General features: G+C 31.8%; 1 long non-coding RNA gene and 1 pseudogene across 2 annotated transcripts; both read left to right on the top strand.

Moving 5' to 3' along the window:
* Window positions 1-1905: 1905 nt before the first annotated feature.
* Window positions 1906-4073, top strand: LOC107003951 (annotated as a pseudogene).
* Window positions 4074-8587: 4514 nt separating this feature from the next.
* Window positions 8588-11768, top strand: LOC114074855. Of its 2 annotated transcripts, none has more exons than XR_003575156.1 (3): window positions 8588-8831; window positions 8947-9040; window positions 9894-11768. It is a non-coding gene; the product is annotated as an uncharacterized LOC114074855 (long non-coding RNA). The 2 variants fall into 2 exon arrangements; XR_003575157.1 differs by having other exon boundaries at window positions 8588-9040; window positions 9894-10077; window positions 11421-11768.
* Window positions 11769-18112: the final 6344 nt, after the last annotated feature.

Genomic DNA, 18112 nt, shown 5'->3' with positions numbered 1-18112 from the left:
CTCATTTAACCAACCACTCTTATCTTACAGTTGCATCTCATTCACAATCCATCACAAACTCTTATTACCATTATGCCCAGTTAACTTTTTTCATCACCATGAAGTCAACCATTTCACCAATATGACACCTTAAATCCAGTTATACCAATCAAAATCAAACTAACCCAATATCATGTGCACTTTCTTACTAAAATCTTCAATTACCTTCACATAAGTATATCTTGAGACTTTTTTTACCCATAAGCTTGTCCATCTGATATATATTTATTTCCTTCGACATTAAAATGAAATCATTGGTTTATATTTAGAAATTTCGGGATACACTTCTCAACTCAACACATTAATATCGTATCAACGATCCACCACTAAAATCTTTCTTATACACACGCTTTACCCCAAACATTTGCAGTAACAATCCAACTAGTTGGTTTCTCAAACGTGAATACCATATCAAATCTCATTATACGAACATGTGATACAACTGATAACTCTTTAAGTAGTTAGTAATTGCACTTGACATCAACGTATCAATTTTCATATACCACTAGTATCACATTGTGAAGACTGTCAAATCCACCAGTAGAACACACCATACCTATTGAGAAGATTGTAGCCAAATAGACTACACATTATTGTCCCATTAAGTATCTAATATACACTATCAGATATGTTCGGTGTCTCGTCCAGAACAATATGTGTCCCTTTGTAGATCAAGTCAATAACAAGACTCACACATTCTCTAACTCTAAACAAGTAAGAATAGTATCATTATAGTAGCCGTATTATGAACCATTTTTATACACACTCAATCTATCAAAGATATTCTAATATTGATTGGCACAACATCATTTGCTACGCAACACATACATATTATGACAACTATATCAACTGTAGTTTTCAAAGTGACACTGTTCATTACCTATCCATCCTTTTAATCATTTAACTTCCAATTATCAAACTAATCAAGATATTGCAATAGCGCACAAGTATTATTTTTGCTGCTAAATAACTATTTCAAAAAATATAACGCATTCATGAAGAACTGTTCAACCTCATCACTTAAATATCCTCAAAATGATTCGTCAAGTCATCACCTAACTCCACCCCTTCGAATCGTTGAACATTCTAAATCTGACCAGAAATCATCTCCAAAAGTATATCACTCCAACCCTAGTACCACATCTGACATTCAAGACATACGCAACACAAACTACTGACATGTGGAACTACGCACGAGTCATCACATAAATGAGAGTGAATGGATTAAAGCGATAAGAATTAAATCAGACTAAGTATGCACGATATCGATTCAAGAAGTGAAATATTTTTCCTGAAAGTCACTATAGTCTCTCGAAGATAAGTACAGACGTCTCCGTACAATCCTCGAGAATCTACTTAGACTTGACTTGTACATACATGAGACCTATGAACCTGGAGCTCTGATACCATTTTGTCACGACCCAAAAATGGACATGATGACACTCGTCTTATCCCACCAAGACAAGTCAGCCTAAAACTCAACTATTACAATAAAATGTGGAAAGTTTACTATCAACTTACATTATACCCCAAAACCTGGTGTTCACGTGTACAAGCCTCTAAAGTATTGTGTACTCATAATTTACCTTTTATTTTCATTTCAGCTTGGTTAAGTTCTTGACTCCTACATCTGGTCTGCAAGGATATTGGGATCTGTATCCAATATATATGAAATTTAGACCACCTTGTATGGTTTTATCCACCATTGGCATCTCAAAACCAGCTATTTTGAGGGACAGAGCACCAAGGAATGTTCAACTTCATCAACTGCATGTTGCTTTTTTATATTACGATAGGAGATACATTTATTGTATCGAATATCACTAGATTTTTCTCCCCTGTTGAAACACATCCACTTCATGCAATATGTATGGAGACATTTTGTTGAGCAGGTTGGTTTCTATCCTAAATTTTATGAATGAAGTGATTACATTAACATCCTATAGAAGTCATCATTCAGTGACATCATGAAATATTGACTGTCTGATCTATGAAAAGATGCATTCTATTCTGGGACATTAGTCATGGAAATTGAAAATATGCAAAGCATAGAATTGAACTGTAGGATTACCATCACATGGCTCTAGAAGCTCGTAGTCGCAATAATTTAGATTTGCTAACTCGGGGATTCCTGGAAGTTGCATACACTTGCCTAATATAGAACCACTTAATTATGACCATGATCTTATGAAATCGAATTTTTTCAGAGATATCAAATAAAATTTCACTTTTTGTAAAAGATGTAACTATATTTTCGCTTCTTTACAAGGATAACGCCTCAAATAACTTTCCCTTTATAAATATAATAAAGAGGTAGTCAAAATGAAAATATGTTCTAACATTTTCCCTCTTCTCTTTACAATTGTATACATGATTTAAGTGGAGACATATGAATTGTGCTTGGCCAACAGGATCACATGCTCAATGACACCAATATTTGGAACCTGCCAGTGTCTTACAATAAGATGTGTTTTGAGTCTGTAGATAGTGGAGCAAAGGAGTTACCATTCCGCAAATAAATACAACTAATCAAGTATAAGGTTTTACTTTTCAAGATGAGTTTGATCGCTTCATTGTCAACTCGCGGTGAAATCCAGTTAAGTTGCTAAGAATCTCTCACTTACTACAGTTACCATATTTTTTCTTGTGAGGAGATGCTTACATCATTGCCTCCTCATCACTCTAGAACTTAATTTGTGCATTTCTATCATTACTTTCGGAAGGGACTGGAAATTCTTATATTGTGCAGGCTTGAGGGAATGTCATGCTACAATATCTATGTGATGAGGTGCACTCTCTAGCTAAAGAAAATGTCTTCTATTCTTTAGTGGTGTTTTCTTTATCCGACGCCGAGTGGTGCACACTTCTGTATGCCAAAGCCCTAGTTGGACCTTCACATAAAACCTCTTTTCCAAGCTGATAGAAATATATATTTGATACAAAAAATTCTTATGGTAATTGATTAATGTATCCACTTTATATAGATTTTGGTTACCATGCTAATTGAAAATCCACAAACATTGTGAAACAAGCACTTGATCCCCAATCCCGTTGGGTTGGTCCTAATTTACCATGGCAAGATAATAGTATCATTTAGAGATGGTTTGTTTCCATTTAATAGCCCTGATGGAAACGGTAATCTTGATGTGGCTTTCCTGTTTATTTCTGCCATCAAAATGTATATTTTAGGGCACGTAGGCTATAGAATAGATTCAATATTTAATTTTCTATAGTGGAAACAATGGGAATAGGTTTATTCACAATTTTTTTTAGACTTGGATATTGGGCAAACGTCCATAGTTCCTATTACTATCCATATGGTTGCTGGATTGTTCCAACCCACTGGATGTCCTTTAGTAGTTGCAATGATCCGGAATTGGTTGTCCAAAGAAAAGGTGACTTATACTGGGTATTAATGCTCACACATCTATTGGAAACCTTACGGGGTACTTAATCTCATCAATATTATTGAAATACGAATGGGGTCGGTCAATGATTGTTCCTGGTATCTTTATTGCTTTTAGTAAATATGATAGTGTTCCTATTGTTACGCGTTTATCCGAAATCTATTTTAGGTGATAAAGATAAAGTGTTAAATCTAGAAAAAGAAGACGAGGTATTGAATAAACCTCTCTCGAGATCAAACAGAGAAGTGGAATCACCTCTATTTGCTTTTTGCATTCTTTTGGTGGCCTACACATTTCTCTATTGTGGTTGCCGTACTACATTAGCCACACAAGCATGCTAACTGTTCTATGTTTGTCATGTTAGATATGTTGTATTGTTCTCTTACTCTATTATGTAAGCGTATCTTGATCATTTTGTGACGATACTTGTCTAACGAGGAATCTGGTAACTTATCAACATTGTTTGATGTCAAAGGAGTAGTAGGTGGAATCCTCGCGGGTTATATATCTGATTAGTTTGATGACAGAGCTATAACAACTGCTAGATTCATGTACTGTGTTTTCCCAAATCCATACCTATTTCAAAGCTACGAACATATCTCCGTGAATATAAACATCATCCTCTAATAGCATAGCATGTGTATTATAGGAAATTTTGAACTTTTGAATACTTGTACCGACATGTATAATCTGAAATGGATAAGATTACCTTGTCAGCCATCTAGAACTTCCATCACCCAATTTCCTTTCTAGCTTCTGTATTTATTGATTCTATTTGTCAACCTGAATAGTTTTTCTATGATTTTCCTTGTAATCTGGATGTATAATTCAATTAATTCTCATTAAGCTTTATTGAGGTTTAACAGTTGAATTCTTGCGTTATTTGTTTATTTATTTGTAACTCCTGACATTCTTTGCTTGAACATCTCATTCGAAGAGCTTTGAGATTTTTTATTTTTGCTAATGCAGTAGAGACACGAGAAGTTTGTTCCTATAAAATATAAATGTATTTACATTCCATTTTTTCTCCCAAAAGAATGCAGTGGTGTTTTACCCTTTTTTGCTTAGGAGTATTGCTTTAATTGTCTTGCAGAATTTTACTGGAGATTCTTAAATGATTTGGAAATAATTATTGGACATAATATTGACAAATATTTATGGAACATGAAGTGCATGATACTATCCCTCTTCATTTGACAAGCTACAAATTTGACCTATTGTTGGCACTAAATCAGATTATGAGTACAAACTTTGTGCTTGTGTAATGTGGTCACATTGGTCATTTCGCTGAATAGCAATTAATTTGGAATGAATGTTGAACTCCTAAAAGATTCGTAGTTTCCTTGATATTGTGTATACCTTTTGCGTATCAGCTATCGAGAAAAAGTTGTCAAAAATATTATTGTCTTCATGTATGATGACATGCATTGCTTACAATAAAGAGAATCCAAAACCAGAGATATCATTAATAATCCTGCTGGTGAGGATGTTTACAAATGAATTCCTACGTTAGATGTCTTTTGTCATTGTTTAGTATGTTGCTAGCTCAATTTTTGTCGTCAATGCACCATTTCAGCTAAGACGCAATGTTGTTCAATTAAGCTATGATGGAATGTCATATTTGTAATATCAATGGAAGAAGATTTGGCTGTTGGTTTGTTTTTGCCCTTCTACATATATTGTTTATGTGTGTGTAATTTTGTGGTTCGGTTGTGTACAATTGGAGACATTGGAGGGTGGTGGAGAAAGATACAAAATGGTGTTATGCTAATATGACCTATGAAGACATTCTCCGGCATAAACTTATTAAACATAGTTTTTGTATAAATATAGCTAATCCTTATAGTTGTGGTGTATGTTCATGCTGCCACTACTTTGAAGTGTAAAATGTTGGGCCCGTGCTAATACTCATCGAATATACTATATATTTTTATTATATAGAAGAACGAAGTGGGAGGACGAACAAGGGTAAAAAAATAATTTCACTCTAACAAAAATCTATGAAGAAAGATAATAAATAATTCTAGAATTATCTTTTTATATATTAAGTGAATAATGATCAAGGGAAAAATGTAATTTCACGCTAATAAAAATCTACCAAGAAAGATGGTTCTAGAAACATGTTAAGTTATTGTTATTATCATTAACTTATTTTGTTATTACTTCATTTCCTTTTTATTTCTTTTGTGAGTTATTGTGAAATCTATTTTATCAGGCATAATACATATATTGAACCCTAAACTTGACTTCAAATTTTAACTTTGACCTCCAACTTTCATAATGTACAAACAAGCACTTTAACTATCCAACTTTTAAATAAATAAATACATGAGTCCTACATGACACAATACACATAAGACACCACGTATGACAAAAAATGACATGTAGGACATGTGTGTTTATTTGTTCAACTTTATGCAAGTTTAAGTGTCTACTTGTGCACACCTAAAGTTGAAGGGCATAAATGTGATCCGAAGCCAAGTTAAAAGGAAAATTTATATATTGTTTCATTTTATTATTACTCTATTTTACTATTACTTTAATTTAATTCTTAATATTTTCTCTATTCATTATGCTTGTAAAAAAGCCTACTATTTATATAAAAATATCATGAATTAATTATTTCAATCTTTATTTTGGCTCTAATTAATATACTTGAAAATAAATTAGTGTCATAAAATTAATAATATATATTATATTGAAATTAAAGAAGAAGATGTTAAAAGTAACTTTACAAATAAAAATGAATACCATGATGTATTTCTATTAAAGATGACCAAGAATAAAAAAGTAATTTCATTCTAACAAATATATATCAAGAATAAATAATTTTAGAAATATGTTTCTATATACGAGTGAATGACGATCAAAGGTAAAAATGTAACTCATGCAAGCAAAAATCTACCAAAAATGATAACAAGAAAATTAAATAGTTCTAGAACCATCTTTATGAATTATTATTAGTATTACCTCATTTTTGTTATTTCTTCATTTTTTATGAGTTATTGTGATATCTATTTGTTATATGAAAGTTAATAAATAATGATTACGCTTAGTTCTTAATAATTACATATCAAGTATAATGTTAGGTGAAACCAATCAAAATTAAAATTAATATTTATATGTATATAATTTTGTGTATTGAAATATTTTTTAATTTTGTGATCTTTAATATGCTATATAAAAAAATTAAAATTCAGAAGTTATTTTCTTTTTAAAATGAAATAAAAAATAAGTTCATACAAAATCAAAAAGGAGGGAGTCATATATTAAAAATAAAATATACATGTGTTATTATTGAAATGAGCTTTCATATATTATTATTTTAAAAAAATTGTCTCATTTCCTTCTATTAATTTGTGAATATATGTGGAGTTATTTGAACATTTTAATATAGAAATATAATGATTTGAAAACTTTAAGTCTTCGTTTTAATTTCTAATTTGATATATATTTGAAAATTAAATAAAAAGAAGCTTAAAAATGTAATGTAACAATTTAAGATATCTTTAGAAAAACATAGTTAAAAAATGTAATGAAATTTGGTTGACTCTCTTATTTTTATCGTAAACCAAAAAATTGCATATATTGTTTGAAAATAACGTAAGAACTAAAAAGCACTACGAATCACAATAAAATGACAACTAAAAATATGTGATAATCATATAACAAATTTCGTTTACTTTCCTAAAATCACTTGTATCACATAAAATAAAACAGATAGAGTAACATATATTATTCGAAAATAACATAAAAGGTACTCCATAAATTAACAATTTAAAATATTTCTTTAGAAAACATATAAAAGATTTAGTTCACCTTTTCAAATTTCATTTGTGTCACATAAATTGAAAAAAGAAAAAAATTAACATACATTTAGCTTACGCTGGCGCTGAAACATGATATCTAGTACTACATAGAAGAGCCACGTGGGAGACGACCACTGGCACTTTAGCAAATTTGACTTTGATATAAGGGCAAAATGGTTATTCTATTCCATAAGTTAATGAGATATATATCCAGGATTCTAGAATACTTGTAAGTAGTAATAACGAATAGGACAAATACGTTTTTCCTTCCTTGGTGTACATTATCAGTAGATTCTAGAATCCTCTTAGTTTTTTTCTTTTTTTTTTTTTCAGAGTTTTAATTTTTTTTTTCTCAAAATGCGTCGGCGGTTGTGCTACTGGTTGCGAAGGAAAAGTTTCCTTCATAGTCGCTCTCACTTTTTATCCTAAATTGCCTTTCAAAGTGTATGCATTATTAAGTACTTGAAGGAACATATCTTTAGAAAGAAGAAAAATTAAACTATATAAGCTAACATCAGTAATTTAATATGTGAACCAATGAAATAGTACAGTGAAAATATCAATAATGGCATTACACTGATTGTTCTCCTCGTTTTGTTCATAGAAAAATATACCACTTAATTTCCTCAGTTATTAAGATTCTGCCATGAGTTATAGATTTTTGATGAATATTAAATAAAAATTAAAAGAAATTTGATAAAGATTGTATAACAATTGGGAGAAAAAGAACGAAATAGATCAAAAACTTTTCTGACATTAAAAAACCTATTGGCGTAAATGAAAACTCATGAAACCAAGAATTTATTTTATTTATCTAAGTGTAAAACAAAAATTAGATGAAGATTAAAGAAATTGACATAAGAACTAAAAGATTATGAAGAAATTATGTGTGATTGAAATTCAAGAAGCAATTTGACATGTCAGTGAAACTTTTATCTTATCTATACTAAAGCAGACGAAAGAACGAATTAAGAATTTGAAAAAATTATTAAATAATGAATAGACTGGACTGAAATGTAACCAATGTTAAGATGAATAGAATCAAAAAGTTGTTGAGATGATGAAGATTAAAGACACCATTCTCGAATAAATCACCCGCCGGAAAGGAATAGCCGGAATAGAATGAAGGAATGATTCAATCTTCCATCATTTCAGAGTTCATTCTCGAAATTTCTAGACATACGTTGTTGTGTCTGTGTTGGCAAGTCCTGATATTTTCTTAGCATAATTTTATTGTACAAAAGTTGGACAGATGTCTATTCTTGTTATTTAGAACAAAAACAAGAATATTTTTGTCTTTTCATATTCTTTCTTCATTCTCTAGGCTGATTCTCCACTTTCCTTTCAGTCTCTCCAATTTTTCCAAACCAAATTTTCAAATAACTCATCAACCATATATACTTTGAAAACCCACTGCAAGTTTAAACCACAATTCATATTTTCCTCCCTGGATATCTCTCTACTTGTAGAATCCATTCCTCTCCCGTATCTCTCTTTTCTTACCATCTCAAGAATGGTAAAAAAAATTGATTTTATGCTAAAACAGAAAAAGACAGATAATTCATCTTCTTTCCAAGTGAGTATCGCCATTTAGGTATTCTTTTCTTTTATTTGTAGCCCAAATCTTCTTTCAGCTCTCTTCAGTATTTCCAGATTGAGAATGAGATATGCTTCTGTTAACTTTTGCACAGAAATTGTTACCTGGTACCAGGGTGAGAAAAATATGTTGAAGCGTTTAATTTCATTTTGTTACCCTTCCATCGATCGGATTGGGTCCTGTGATTGGTAGAGCCTCGACTTTTCTCTTTTTCATTTTGTTTCTTGTTTTTCATCTTAAGTTCCAAAAATGTCCTGTATATGATCTTAGTTCTAATCATGGAGAAAGCATTTTCTTCTCACATTTTTCCATTGATGTTGGATCAGCAGATGATAGGGGTATCAAGGGAGTACCGACAACGATTGATGCTCCACTCTAAGATTTTCCATTGAATATTGATTTATATAGCAGACTTCGACTTATTTATCATCGTATAATTTTTCAAAAACTTGGTCGGAGCCTAAATATCAACTTAGCTACTATTTATGAAACCAAACAAGACATACACTTAGTTGGAATAAGGTCGCAAAAAGTATCACAAAGACCGCTGATGTTTCTCTTAGTTTTAAATTTGTTTCTTTTCTATGGAGCGAAGGATATGCTAAATTCGCCTCCACTAGAAAATCAGATGACGAAGAAGGCGTCAATAAGCACTGTAGTTATTACGACTTTATTTTTATCCTTCTTGTAGTTTATTCGGATATGCAGCCTTTGAGAACCTCTTCACAGGTTTCTACTAGCCATTTTGGCTTGTTGATTTTATCAAGCCTGCATAGTCCTTCATCTGTTTGGTGGGTATTAGGTAGAACTGAAATTCGAGTGTTTTCCTTCGGCCCTTTACTTCGTTAATGAAAATTTGAACTTTAACTTGACAAATGCTTGTTTCCTTAGGCATATAGCCAGTCAGTATTCCCATTCAGAAGTACCTGAAAATAGATTCTTAAAAGTTCCAGCATTCCCAACTCTTCAGTTAATCTTCTTTTGGTTATGTTTGTTATATTTACAACATCAATAGAATTGACATTCCCTTATTTCAATCAGATATTTGAAATCTTGAGAGGATTGAACTTTTGGCCTATGACCATATATTTTCTGGTGGAGAAATGTACACTGTGCAAGGAAAAATTGGAGCTTGGATAAAAAAAATAGATACATCTTGAAGGTTTAGTTTGCTTGGCTGAGCATTTCTGGATATATTAATAGGTATTCCGAAAAGAGTCATAAGGTACATGATGATTTCTTTTCACGTTTTGCTATGATATGATGTTATCTCCAATTATTTCTTTCCATCGTTTGTTTGTTTCTTTAGGATTTCTCTGTTACTCCATGTAGCCATCCATGTCCTGCTGGTAACTGGTAAAGTGGACTCATTTTATTTAGAATTTGAACTTGAAGTCGACTTTGCCTACTAGGTATTCCCAAACATTCAGCTTCGCAGGTAAGGCTATTTAACCATCATGTTTGGTTTGAATAGAGATTCCAATGTCGTCTTTTCCTACGTTCTTCTTATAACTTTCCTTTACATGTTCTAAATTGTTGAAAATCATCAACTTGACATTTGTGATGTATTCCTCTACTTTTATTAGAGTGAAGAAATTCCTGCTTATTTTACAAAAGTCACTCCAAGTACATGCATTACTTCTATTAATCCACCATGTTCATCCACTAACTTCTCAAACTTACAGAGATACTTTTAGATTATGACGTTTCCTCTAAAATATTGATTAGGAATCTGTAAAGCTTGTTTAATATTGGATAATAAGAGATATGGATTTCCCTATTTTGATATAGAAGTTTACTATAAGCACTAATGTGAAGATATTGACAAATTTTCATGTGAATATACAGTGAAAGAAAAGATCATTAAAGTACACCATCTATGTATGAGAACTCATTTAGAATTATATGTAGGAATCCTTTCTGTAATCCTTGACATGGACAAACAAACCATGTTCTTCACATTTTCCTTATTCAAGTATGTATATTCATCAGTTTTACAGGTCAGAGTATTTTCTTCTTTATTTTCAACCGTTGCACCAAAACAAACTAAAGAAACTATGAAGTTGGGTGGCTTTATCCATGATGAAGTGAAAACCATTGACAACTGCTCTTTTTGTGTATATATATTAGTATTCTTTATTAATTCTCTAACAGTATGCATGTTTTTTTATTTATATGGCGCTTGATATCAGATATATTACTGATATGCTTCTTAAATGCAGATATGCATATTTCATACCTGGTGTCTTCCAATTCTAAGTTTTCCAAAAATTATCGTTTATGTAGGAGTACAATGTATAATTAAATATACATACTTTCTAAGGGTGTGTGCTATCTGCCCATGATAGATCAAACTATATTTTGTTGCAATGCAGTTGTAAATTATAAACACCTGATCATGTGATTAATTTGGAAGTTTTGACTGATAGGCTATGGTGTTCAAACTTTCTTAAAAAATATCCTCTGGTTCTTGTTGGATCCTTCAAGAGTAATGTATTTTTGTTGGATCGGATAGATGCAACAATACTTTTGAAGTTATTTAGGCTAATTGTTTTTTTTTTGTTTCAGGTTAGAATGATGGATGATAAACACAAGTGATGAATGTATACAAGCAAATTCTCTGTCCTCCTTTTCTTGGTGAATTTCAAAGTTTACATCAATTAGATGTATACAAATGGTGGTGATGGAGCTATTGGGTTGAAATAAATTTTCTGGGAAGAGTCGGGCACCTGTAACGTATTTTGAATATTATAAAAAGAATGCTTTTGCTTGTATGTTGTTTCAGTGTGATTTTAAACATCTATTATAGCAAACAGATAAGGGATTAATCGCTGGTACAAAATATTAGTATTACTTGGCTTAAAATGTTGGTCCGTACTTAGTACAGGCAATATTCATCTAGTCTACTGTATAGAAGAGAAGCGGTAGGACCATAAAGAGTAAAAATATAATTTTATATTTATAAAAATCTATTCATAAAGATAGCAAAAGAAACGAATAATTTTAGAAACATTTTTTGTATATGAAAGTAAATGGTGATCAAGGGTAAAAATATAATTTCATACTTACAAAAATCTATCAAGAATAATAACAAGAAACTAAATAGTTCTAGAAATATCTTTGATTAATGTTATTTCTATCAACACACGTTGTAATAATTTCATTTTTTATGAGGTATTGTGATATCTATTTATTACTCTATCGAATTATTATTCTAATTAATTTCTAATATTCTTTTATTGATTATACTTACTAAAAACGCCTACTTTAACATAAAAATTCATTACTATAGTTTATTATTTTTACCTTTATTTTAACTCTAATTAATGTATCTGAAAAGAAATAAATATGATAAAGTTAATAATATATATTATATTAAATCAAAAAATAAATAAAATTAACCTCAATATTTTTAAAATAAATATTTTTAGAAAATATTAAAAAGTAACTTTACAAACAAAATGAATAGGATGATACATTTGTATGTAAAGTAAACTAAAAACGTTTACTAGGTTATAAAAGTGTAGTTATTCATAAAATATATATTAAATTTATACTTTTACTTGATTTCAAACATATTAATCTAAATATGTGTTTGATTTAAAAAGTTGAGGACAATCTATCGTAATAAGATCATTTCATATATATTTCATTTTAAAAACTATAAATTGTATTTTTAAACTTCATTGAAATCTTTTTTTTTTTCAAGTGGTAAATTTCCTCCACAAGTTACATGATTTTTCTAAAAACTATAAATTATAAGTCTATGACACAAATAAATACACATTATCTCATTCTTCATTTCATTCACTCCTCAATTCTCTCCTCTCTCATGTTCATTATTATTTTATTATATATTATATAGAAGAGCCAAGTTAAGGACGACCAAGGGCAAATTTGTCAAATCATAAAGATTCTAGAATGTTTCTTTCTATGTTATGATATCAAGAAAGTTCTAATAGATTTGTAATGATAAAACAACCAAATATATTTTTCTAAATACCATGTGTATCCTAATGATGTGACATTTAATATGGATCCACATTTTCAATCATACTTTTTTCTTAATGTAGATTAATTTTAATTAGTTTATTTTAATGATATTTTGTCTATTTATTTTTTATACAGTGTAAAATTTTCATCGAACTAAAAATATCTATTAAATAAATGTAGGATAAATTTTTATTTTTACAACATACTAATGATTTTTATGGGTCTAAAGGTAATTCTAAATTAATGATTTGTTAAAACCTTAAAAATTGATTAATCTGATGTTTATCTAAAAAACTCATATTAATATATTACAATTAATATGATTAATTGACGTGATAACTTATTATAAGTAATATTTCTCTATATTATAAAGTAAAGAACTTCTTACTATGAGGACATATAAAGATATTCATACAAATTTTTCATAAAACATCAAATTTTGTTATTTTTCATAATAAAATAAATTAGATATTAATATAAGTAAATTAATTTATAGTATGAAAATTCTTTAAACTAATATATATATGACATAAGCATATTAAAGTATATAATTTGTACTCCATTTTCATAAATAATTTTAACTATATTGTCACGACCCAAAATGGACGTGATGACACTCGTCTTATCCCACCAAGACAAGTCAGCCTAAAACCCGACTATTACAATAAAGTGCGGAAATAAATATAAGTAACTTAATAAAACCCCCAAAACATGACAGTCATGTGTACAAGCCTCTAAAGTATTACAATTGATTCAAAAGGAAAACTCAAGTCTCAAATGAAGTTGTTTTTAGAATAGAACAAGATCATAATTAAGGAGAAGAAAGCCTGCTGAGATGGAAACAGCTACCTCACAAATCTCCAAGAAGGCTCGGATAAAAAGAGAATGACAAGTACAACAAAAATCTAGGCTCGTAACCTACAAAAATCTGTAGAAGCAAGGGGTGAGTACCAAACCACATGGTACCCAACAAGTAAACATCTAAACGCAAGCTAAGGGGATGAAATACGGGTACTCCTACCACCCCCAACCGAACCTCCACAATTACAACCTGCATAAACATCAGCACAACCTAACAACTCACAGTTTACATATCATGTAACTCAACAACAACACTTACATAAATTACATATCGTTCAAAACAACACTTTAACACATTATATATCCTCAACAACAACACTTAAACAAATTCAATATCCTCAATAGCAACACTTCAACAATTTAAATATTCTCAACAACAACACTTCAACAAATTACATATCCTCAACAATAACATTTCAACAAATTACATATCCTCAATAACAAGCTCAGAATTCAACAATCACAAGTTCCGCAAAAAGGCAATCACAAGATAACCAAAACACAATAACAAGTTCACTAATGATAAGTATGTGCAATGTAATGGAATGCAATGTCAAGTATAATGATGCATGTCAGACCTAGTGATACACACCCGCTGTCTCTCTGTCCTGGACCCATGGGGGACATATCTGTCCATGCATCTGTCGCTGCGTACTACACGACCCTCGATATAGTAACCATCGTGGCGCGCGATACGTCCCTCGAAATATAGTATCCATCACGGCGCGCGATAGAGAATCTGTGATCGATCCGAAGAACCACTCCCATATACGATTCTGCTCCCCCTTCGTACTGTCCCTCGAAATGGTACATTCTCTTTAAGTTCTCATTCTTTCTCAATGCACACAACACTTGTCACAACCATGTCTTAAAATAATGCAAATTACATGTTCACACAAATAAAGAGGATATAACCACTTTCATAACATTGCACAATTCACAACAACATCAACAATGATTCAACAAACTGTAAAGACCATTTTCGATCGTTTTGAGCACTAGAACTTTTTATGTTAGAAAATACTTTCCGATAGATTTAAGTGGGTGTTTTGGAATATTCATAATCATAATTATGAAATTAGTGGGATAGTTTTGACTAATTTATAGAGTTGGAGGTTAAAGAGGATAATATTAAAATTGATAGTGGGTTACTTTCCCTATTTTTATAATTAGTTATATGTAATAATTAGGGTATAATTAACCTCTAGTACAAAAGAAAATAAAAAGAAAGGCGCACGACTGTTGAAGAAAAACAAATCGAGGAGAGGAACTATTAGAAAGAGCCGCCGAAAGTGTCTTTTAACTGGTACACTTCTTTAATTGATATGCTTTAATGTTGAAAGAGTTTGCTACTTTTGTAATAGCATATAAAGATGTAGTGAATGTTGTTATATTTTCTTTTTAAGAGATCGGCCAATGATAGTAATGACTTACATTTATCATGAAATAATTGGACATATTTTAAGTGGGAATTCATAGCGTAATGATGGCTTCTAATAGGGTGTTGCTTGATTTAATATATATATATATATATATATATATTTGATATAGCATGGGATTGGAAAGCTATAGTTTGTTATTAAGAATCACAATTATAATTATAAAGTAGATAGGAGGCATTATTATATATTATTATAATATTGAGATGCATAAGGAAGTTGGGAAGTGTACTTACGGTAACTATAAAAGGAATGGACATTGCTGCAATTATATTGCCTAGTGGATTAGAATTAATGATTTCTAGTGTTAGAAATGTTGTACTAATTTACGTAAGTAGTTGTTTATGACCTTCGTTATTATTATAATTATTATCACATTTTGAATTATGGTTGGTAAATGGACATAAGTTAATTAATATTAGGTATATTATATTATATGATTACTATTAAAGTTGTTTTAATTGGATTAATTAAGACTTACTCTTAGGTTTAAACTTTAAGGAATTGATTATAGAATCAGGTGAATTGATGGGTATAGGCTAGACACAGAATAATCAGAGTGTTTATCGTCCTGTTAACTTACACCTTATGTATATATATGTATATATACTTAATAGATTGGAAGGGTTCGGATGCAATAAGGAAAGGAAAGACATTGGAGAAGTAGTTGCTTGGCTTCGGTTCTTCGGTGGAGGTAGGTTATGGTTTATTTCTATTTGATAGATAAACTCTAAATAGTGATTAATATGTATTGAGTGATATTGTAAAGTCTCCTATGTACTTGATTGTGTGGTTGTATGTTTTGATTGTGTGGTTTGTGGTTGGACTAAAATTATGAGACTGTTGAATTTCTAATCTTAAACCCTCTCTATTAAAATGACGCCTTGAATAAAGAAGGCTTGATGAAAAATAAAAAAATGAGATAATTGGATTGGAGTGTCACGTTTCGACACGGTATTATTGGATCGGAGTGTCACGTTCCGACACGGTATTATGGGACCGGAGTGTCATGTTCTGACACGTTATTATGGGATCGGAGTGTCACATTCCGACACAATAATATTAAAGGCAAGGAATCTTGAAGTAACTTAATATACTTAATCTCAAAGAACCTATTTTCCAAATGAGTATGGTGTGGAGGCATGAGTCCTCATAGGTGTGCTTGATGTTGTGATTGATGGTGTACCTATTATGGTGTTGTTGTTGTCAATGGTTCATGTGCTTGTTGCTTGCCACCTGTTAAGTATTGTAGTTGATTTTATATTATTATTCAATGTATATTGATTTCTATTTTGAGTTGACCGATGATACCTAGTCAGTACGTGTTCCTTGTACTGACCCCTATTGTATTTTCTTCTCATTTCTTTTGTGGAGTGCAGCAAGTGTACCATCGACTTCGACTCGCCCTCAGCTCTAGCCAGTCTCCAGCATATCAGAGTTCAGGGTGAGATATTAATTCTAGCTCGTGCTGGATTCTCTCATTCACGTCTTGATGTCTTTGAATTTCGGACATGGGCCATCTTTTTGTTTATTTTGGTTTCTTAAACACTTTTAGACTTGGTAATTTGGAAATAGATGTCCTTGATGTGATGACTATCAGATTTTGGGATAATAAGTATTAAACTTTAGAAACTTATTTAAATTGGTTACTTAATAACTTTTGGAGCTTCCACATTATTTTTGCTATTTATAGTTGAATTATTGGTATATGTCGGGTTCAGACTTGTTGGTTCGCCAGCCTAGGGGGGTAAGTGTGGGTGCCACTCACGACTCATTTTGGGTCGTGACAAACTTGGTATCAGAGTGTTAGGTTCGTTGGTCTCATCACACAAGGACAAGTCTAGTCGAGTCTTGAGGAACGGTATGGGGACGCCTTTACTTTTCTTCGAGAGGCTATAGGACTTTAGGAAAACTTCATTCTTTCTTTCTTTTGTGCTATTACTTGGATCCAATTAGTATCTAGGTGATAAAAATTGATATCTGACATTCTCACCCTATTTCGCAGATGGTTAGAACTAGAGAAACAACTATGCCAACACCAACACCGGCAAGACAGGGTGCGTCTGAGCCAACCATTGGGGCTGTAACTCGAGGAGGAGCAGTGGCAAGAGGCCGTGGTAGAGGTCGCAAGAGGATGCCCACTAGAGGAAGAGGACAAACACCTGGTCTAGCTAGGAATAGAGCAGTGACTCCTCCACCGACTAATGAGGTAGTGACAGAGGGTGAGGAATGGGAAAATGAGCAGGTTCAGGATAAGGAAGTACCACCCCAGACTACCCCAGAGATGATTAATCAGGTTCTTACTTATATTAGCGGTTTATCTGATCAGGGCCAGATTTTTGCACCTCCACTATATTCTGCACCAGCACCTCAGGTTCAGGGAGTACAACATGCAGCTGCTGTGGCTCCCCGCATAGATGCATCATTAGAAGTAGGCACGTTTCCTCGATTGACTACAGGGTCTATAATGACAGGTGCTCAGCATGAACTTTTCATTAAGTTCTTAAAGTTGAAACCTCCAATATTCAAGGGTGCTGAATCTGAAGATGCCTATGATTTTCTGGTTGATTGTCATGAGCTGCTACATAAGATGGACATAGTAGAGCCATTCGGTGTTGAGTTTGTGACCTACCAGTTTCAGGGGGATGCCAAAATGTGGTGGCGGTCGTATGTTGAGTGTCAACCAGCAATGGCACCACCTATGACTTGGGCATCATTTTCTAGCTTATTTATGGAGAAGTATATACCCCGGACTTTGAGGGATAGGAGGAAAATGAGTTCCTCAGCCTAGAGCAAGGAAGGATGTCTGTTGCTGCTTATGAGGCCAAATTTCGTGCACTATCCAGGTATGCCACTCAGCTTTACTTCAGTCCGCAAGAGCGGATTCGCCACTTTGTGAAAGGATTTAGGTCAGATTTGCAGATTCTAGCCATACAGGTAGCTGCTGCAGCAAAATACTTTTAGGAA

The sequence above is a fragment of the Solanum pennellii genome, chromosome 11 (assembly GCF_001406875.1).
Source record: "Solanum pennellii chromosome 11, SPENNV200".
Lineage (NCBI taxonomy): Eukaryota > Viridiplantae > Streptophyta > Magnoliopsida > Solanales > Solanaceae > Solanum > Solanum pennellii.
The sequence above is the reverse complement of the archived record's forward strand: the minus strand, read 5'-3'. Positions and strand labels throughout refer to the sequence as shown.